This window comes from Furipterus horrens, unplaced genomic scaffold, assembly GCF_987537825.1.
Source record: "Furipterus horrens unplaced genomic scaffold, mFurHor1.1.pri manual_scaffold_2, whole genome shotgun sequence".
NCBI lineage: Eukaryota > Metazoa > Chordata > Mammalia > Chiroptera > Furipteridae > Furipterus > Furipterus horrens.
Window position 1 is genome coordinate 174,624,225 of NW_028327172.1, and position 7,582 is coordinate 174,631,806.

Sequence of the window (7,582 nt, forward strand, 5' to 3'; positions counted from 1 at the left end):
TCACAAGAAGTATATCCACAGGGAGATCTTGGCAGGCACCAAACCCTGCTGTGGCAAATTCCACTCATGTGATCAGCACCTGCACAGCAGTTTGCACACTGTGTTGGGAGTTGAGTCTTATAGCCAGTCTAGGTGTTGATCCCACACACAAATGGGCCAATAGCAATCAATACTCAATTAAATAGAAGAGCCCACATAACGTGCACAAGGAACATTCCTAGAAGACTCAGTTCAGGTGATCAGGGAGACTGCACCACTGGGTCCCACAGGTCACCTACTACATAAGGCCCTCCTACCAGAACCGGGAGTTATAGCAGACCTACCTAGCACATAGAAACAAACACAAAGAGGCAGCCAATATGGAGAGACAAAGAAACAGGCCCCAAATGAAAAACAAAACAAACAAAATAAAACAAAACACGAGAATCCTTTAGAAGAAGAGCTAAATAGAATGGAGGCAAGCAAAAGATCAGATATAAAATTCAAAGTAATGATTACAAGGATGTTCAACAACATAATAAAAGGACACAGAAAGCATAAAAAGACCAGTCACAAATGAAGAATGCAATATCTGAAATAAAGAATACATTGGAAAGTTAAATGTAAAAGATCAAATCAGTGATTTGGAAGACAAGGTAGAAAAAAAAAAACAACCAATTAAAGCAGCAAAATGAAAAAATAATTTTAAAAAATGAGTATAGTTTAAGGAACCTTTGGAACAACCTGAAGCATAACAACATCCACATAATAGGGGTAACAAAAGGTAAAGACAAATAACAAGGGATTGGGAAACTATTTGAAGAACTATGGACGAAATATTTCTCTAACCTGGTGAAGAAAAATGACACACAAATCAAGGAAGTACAGAGAACCCAAACAAAGCGACACATAAAAGGCATATCATAATTAAATGCTCCAATCAAAAGGCACTGGGTAGCTGAATGGATAAGAAAATAAGACCCGTGTATATGTTGTCTTTAAGAGACCCTTCTTAGAATAAAAGATACATACAGACTAAAAGTAAAGAGATGGAAAAAGATACTTCATAAAAATGGAAAGAAAAAGAAGCTGTGGTAACAGTACTTATATATGACAAAATAATATTAAAACCAAGCCTATAGTAAGAGACAAAGATGCTATATAATGATAAAGTGAACAGCCCAACAAGAGAATATAACCCTTGTAAACATTTATGCACCCAGCATTAGAGCACCTAAATACAAGTCAAATCTTGATGAACATAAAAAGAGAGATTGAAAAACTAGAGTATAGAGGTAAGATGGCAGAGGAGTGAGGGGAGGCTGCACTTTCTTGCTCCCAAGACCTGTCTGTAGTTTGGACTAATTGCAGACAGAACATCTCAGTTGATATCTGGATACTGGCAGGAGTTCAGCCTTGGCACTGCTGGATCAGAGAAGACCATCTGGAAGCGACCTGTCTGGTGAGGATGGCAGAGGAGAAAGGGATGAGACGGGATTTCTGACTGGGTTGGCTCCCTGAGCTGCAGCTGGCAGTACACAAAGATTTTTTAATGACCCGAGGTTTCCTCAGAGGGGAGTTGGGAGGAGAGCGAGGCTCTGCCCACTGGCAGAGCCAGGAGTGGGCCAGGTGGCATCTGGCTCTGAGAGGAAAGAAACAGCGTACTGCTGTGTGTGTATGAAAGTGTTTTTCCTTTTTCTTTTTCTTTTTCTTTTTTTTTTTTGCGGAGAGGGGAGGAGAGGCTAGTGGTGGGATGAGATTCTTGAGGAACACAGGTGCAGAGGCACACTCGCCCACTCCCCAACCCTCCCACTAGGTCGCACGAGCGCGCACACAGAAGTGCCCCAGTCCACCCGCCCAGGTGCACAACCAACTCGTCGGCCACCGCACCCAGGTGCCCCCTTGGGCCCACCCCAACAGGTGCAGAAACAGTGCGCCGGCCACCATGCACAGATGCCCACCTCCGCAGCACACAGGTGCCCAGGGCCCTGCCCCAATAAGCACAAAAGCAACTCTCCAGCCACTGCACACGGGCGCCACTCGGGTGCGCCCCAGGGGATGCAAGGCTGGCCAGTCAGCCACCACGCCCAGGCGCACGCTGCTGTAGCACCCAGGCATCCCAGGCCCACCCCAATAGGCACCAAATCAACGTGCTGGCCCCTGTGCCCAGGCACCAACTGGGCATGCCCCAGCGAGTGCAAGACCAGCAAGCCGGCCACCACACACAGGCGCCCACCATCGCCGTGCACAGGTGCCCGTGGCCCCACCCCAATGGGCACAAAACCAACTCGCCAGTCGCTGCATATGGGTGCCACCCGAGCGAGCCCCACCAGGTGTGAGGCTAGCACACTGGCCACCTCACACGGGTGCAGGACCAGCGCATTGGCTGCCCATGCACAGGTGCCACCCGGACCCATCCCAACAGATGTGAAACCAATGAACTGGCCGGCCACCCCAATAGGCCCACAACAAATCAGCCTACAGGCACACAGAGGCCTCCTCCTCCACAGGAACAGGAGAGCAACCAGTCCTCCTTGGACCTGCCTGCCCCGGTGCCCAACAGGTCAACCTGCTCGCGGCCTGTGCGAGGGAATGCACTTGCATCTGGCTGAGGCCAAAGGATGGTGAAATGAACTAGAGGCACTTTGTAATAAGTTTTGGGTGCTGTCTCTCAAGAAAGCGCTGGGAGAGCAGTGGACTAGGTCCCAGTACAGAATCATCCCAAGTTCTACAGGAGAAATCACTTAAGCAGACTACTCCCCTCCAAGTCAACTGGAGGCAGCAGCTCAACAACTGGATACAAGAAGTTCACACCATAAAGGCAGAAAATAAAAGCACATCAATCTAAGAAGCAGAAACAAGACCAATGCCCAAAATGGGGAGGCAGAATAACACCCCGCCAAACAGAAACAACACTCCACCAAAAGGAAAAGAGGAATTCCCAGAAGAAGGGATAGATGGAATAGAAGCAAGCAAGTTATCAGACATGGAACTCAAAACAATAGTAATGAGGAAACTCAGTGAACTTGACAAACTCAAAGAAAACTACAATGAACTCCAGGGAAACTACAAAGAACTCCAGGGAAGATACAAGGAACTTACTGAGAACTACACCAGCATAAAAAAGGACATAGAAACTGTCAATAAGAACCAGGAAGAAATAAAGAAATACAGTTTCTGATCTGAAGAACAGTAGAATCAATCAAAAGCAGGTTAAATGAAGCAGAGGATCAGATCAGTGAGTTAGAGGAAAATGTAGAAAAAAATTCCCAAACAATGCAACAAAATGAAAAAATACTGAAAAAGAATGAAAAGGGTTTAAGAGGGCAACAGGACAACATGAAACAAAACAGTATATGTATCATAGGTATAAAAGAAGGAGAAGAAGAGGAGCATGGGATAGAAAACCTGATTGAAAAATTAATGAAAGAAAATTTTCCTAACTTGAAGAAAGAAAAAGTCATGCAAGTCCAGGAAACACAGAGGGTCCCAATGAAGATGAACCCAAAAAGGCCTACTCCAATGCACGTCATAATTAAAATGGCAACATTCAAATACAAAGAGATAATTCAAAAAGTAGCAAGAGAAAAACAGCGAATAACATACAAGGGAGCTCCAATAAGACTATCAACTGATTACTCAACAGAAACACTACAAGCCAGAAGGGAATGGCAAAAAATATTTCAAACAATGAAAAACAAAGGTCTACAACCAAGACTACTCTACCCAGCAAAGCTCTCTTTCAAAATGGAAGGTGAAATAAGGAGTTTCCCAGACAAAGGAAGACTAAAAGAATACATCTCCACAAGACCAGCATTGCAAGATATGCTAAAAGGAATGCTGGAAGAAAAAGAGAGAAGGAGAGGAACACAGGTACAAAGGGAAATGAATAAATACCTGTCAATAATAACCTTAAATATAAATGGATTAAATGTTCCAATCAAAAGACATAGGGTAGCAGAATAGATGTGGAAACATAACCTACATATATGCTGTCTACAAGACACAACTCAAAACAAAATATTTACACAGACTGAAGGTGAAGGGATGGAAAAAAGTATTCCAATCAAATGGACATGAAAGAAAAATCTGGGATAGCAATACTTATATCAGACAAAACAGATTTCACAGCAAAGGTCATAAAAAGAGACAAAGAAGGATATTTTATAATACTTAAGGGAACAATCCATCAAGAAGATATAACCCTGGTAAACATATGTGCACCCAACATAGGTGCACCGAAATATATAAGGAAAATCTTGGAAGACTACAAAAAAGATATCAACAGCAACACACTCATAGTAGGGTACTTTAACACACCATTGTCCACAATGGACAGATCTTCAAAGCAAAGAAACACTAAGAATATCGAGGCATTGAACAACACTCTAGATCAAGTGGACTTAGTTGATATATATAGAACTTTTCACCCCCAAAAAGCAAAATATACATTCTTATCAAGTGCACATGGAACATTTTCAAAGATAGACCACATGGTAGGACACAAAACAAGCCTCAAAAAATTCAAGAAAATTGAAATTATATCAAGCATCTTCTCAGATCACAATGCCTTGAAACTAGAAATCAACCTCAAAGAAAAACTCGAAGACATTCAAACTCATGGAGAATGAATAACATGCTATTAAATAATGAATGGGTTAACAATGACATCAAGGAAGAAATAAAGAAATTTCTTGAAACAAAATTATAATGAGCACACAACGGCCCAAAACCTATGAGACACAGCAAAAACAGTCCTGAAATGAAAGTTCATAGCAATGCAGGCCTACCTAAAAAGGATAGAAGAATCGCTAATAAAAAATCTAACCCTACAGCTACAAGAACTAGAACAACAACAGCAAACAAAGCCCAGAGCGAGTAGAAGGAAGGAAATCATCAAGATCAGAACAGAATTAAGTGACATAGAGACTAAACAAACAATTCAAAAGATCGATAAATCCAGGAGCTGGTTCTTTGAAAAGATAAACAAAATTGACAAGCTTTTAGCCAAGCTCATCAAGAAAAAAAGAAAGAGGACCCAAACAAAATCAGAAACAAAAGAGGAGAAATCACAACCAATATCACAGAAATACGAAGGATTGTAAGAAATTACTACAAACAGCTATATGGCAAAAAACTTGACAACTTAGATGAAATGGACAAATCTCTAGAAACATAATCTTCCAAAACTAAATCAAGAAGAAGCAGAAAGTCTGAACAGACTGATAACAAAGAGTGAAATTGAAACAATAATCAAAAAACTCTCAGCACACAAAAGCCGTGGACCAGATGGCTTCACATGCGAATTTTACAAAACATTTAGAGAACTAACACCTACCCTTCTCAGACTGTTCCAAAAAACCCAAGAAGAGGGAAGACTCCCAAACTTGTTCTATGAAGCCAGTATTATCCTAATTCCAAAACCAGGTCAAGACACAACAAAGAAAGAAAATTACAGGCCAATATCGCTGATGAACATAGATGCCAAAATCGTCAACAAAATATTGGCAAACCGGATCCAACAACACATTAAAAAGATCATATGTCATGATCAAGTGGGATTCATCCCAGGGATGCAAGGATGGTTTAATATTCAGAAATTAATAAATGTAATACACCACATAAGCAAAATGAAAGACAGAAACCACATGATCATATCAATAGATGCTGAAAAGGCACTTGATAAAGTACAACACCCATTTATGACGAAAACTCTCAGCAAGATGGGAATAGAGGGAGCATACCTCAACATAATAAAGGCCATATACGAGAAACCCGAAGCCAACATCATGTTCAATGGACAAAAACTGAAAGCATTCCCCCTGAGATCAGGAACAAGACAAGGATGTCCATTCTCTCCACTCCTATTCAACATAGTATTGGAAGTTCTAGCCACAGCAATCAGACAAAAAAAAAAAAAAAGAAATAAAAGGCATCCAAATTGGAGAAGAAGAAGTAAAACTGTCATTATTTGCAGATGACATGATAGTGTACATAGAAAATCCTATAGACTCCATGAAAAAACTACTCAACCTAATAAGTGAATTTGGCAAAATAGCAGGGTACAAAGTAGTCAGAAATCAAAGGCATTTCTGTACACCAACAATAAAATATCATAGAGAGAAACTAGAAAAAAAACCCATTTACTTAGCAAATAAATAAATAAGTAAATAAATAAAGTACCTAGGAATAAATTTAACCAAAGAGATAAATGACCTGTACTCAGAAAACTACATAACACTGAAGAAAGAAATTAAGGAAGATACAAATAAGTGGAAACATATACCATGTTCATGGATGGGAAGAATCAACATCATTAAAACGTCCATACTACTCAAAACAATTTATAGATTCAATGCAATCCCTATTAAAATACCAGCAGCGTATTTCACAGACCTAGAACAAACACTTCAAAAATTTATATCGAACCAAAAAAGACCCCGATTAGCCAAGCAATCTTGAGACAGAAGAACACAGCAGGAGGAATCACAATACCTGACATCAAACTATACTACAAAGCCACAGTACTTGCATAAGAACAGACATATAGATCAATGGAACAAAATAGAGAGCCCAGAAATAAATGCAGGCCTCTATGGTCAACTAATATTTGACAAAGAGGGAAGGAACATAAAATGGAATGAGAAGAACCTCTTCAACAAATGGTGCTGGGAGAACTGGACAGGGATATGCAAAAAAATGAAACTAGACCACCAACTTCGGCCACACACCAGAATAAACTCAAGATGGATCAAAGACTTAAATGTAAGATGTGACACCATAAAAATCCTAGAGGAAAACATAGGCAGGAAAATTTCAGATATCTCACGTAACAATATTTTCACTGATACATCTCCTAAGGCAATGGAAATAAAGGAAAAAATAAACAAACGGGACTACATCAAACTAAAGAGTTTCTTTTCAACAAAAGAAAACATCAGCGAGATGAAAAGGGAATCAACCATATGGGAAAACATATTTGCCAATGATACATCAGATAAGGAATTGATCTCCAAAATATATAAAAAACTTATATATCTCAACACAAAGAAGACAGACAACCCAATTAAAAAATGGGCAAATGACCTGAACAAAGATTTCTCCAAGGAGGATATACAGAGGGTCCGTAGGCATATGAAAGAATGCTCAACATCACTAGCCATCAGAGAGATGCAAATAAAAACCACAATGAGGTACCACCTCACACCAGTCAGAATGGTCATCATCAACAAATCAACAAACAACAAATGCTGTCGAGGATGTGGAGAAACGGGAACCCTAGTGTATTGTTGGTGGGAATGTAGACTGGTGCAGCCACTTGGAAAACAGTATGAAATTACCTCAAAAAACTAAAAATGGAACTGCCTTTTGAACCAGCAATTCCACTGCTAGGATTATACCCAAAGAATCCTAAAACACCAATTCAAAAGAACCTATGCACCCCTATGTTCATAGCAGCACTGTTTATGATAGCCAAGTGCTGGAAACAACCTAAGTGCCCATCTGTAGATGAGTGGATTAAAAAACAGTGGTGCATTTACACAATGGAATACTATGCAGCAGAAAGAAAGAAGGAACTCCTGCCATTTGCGACATGGATGGA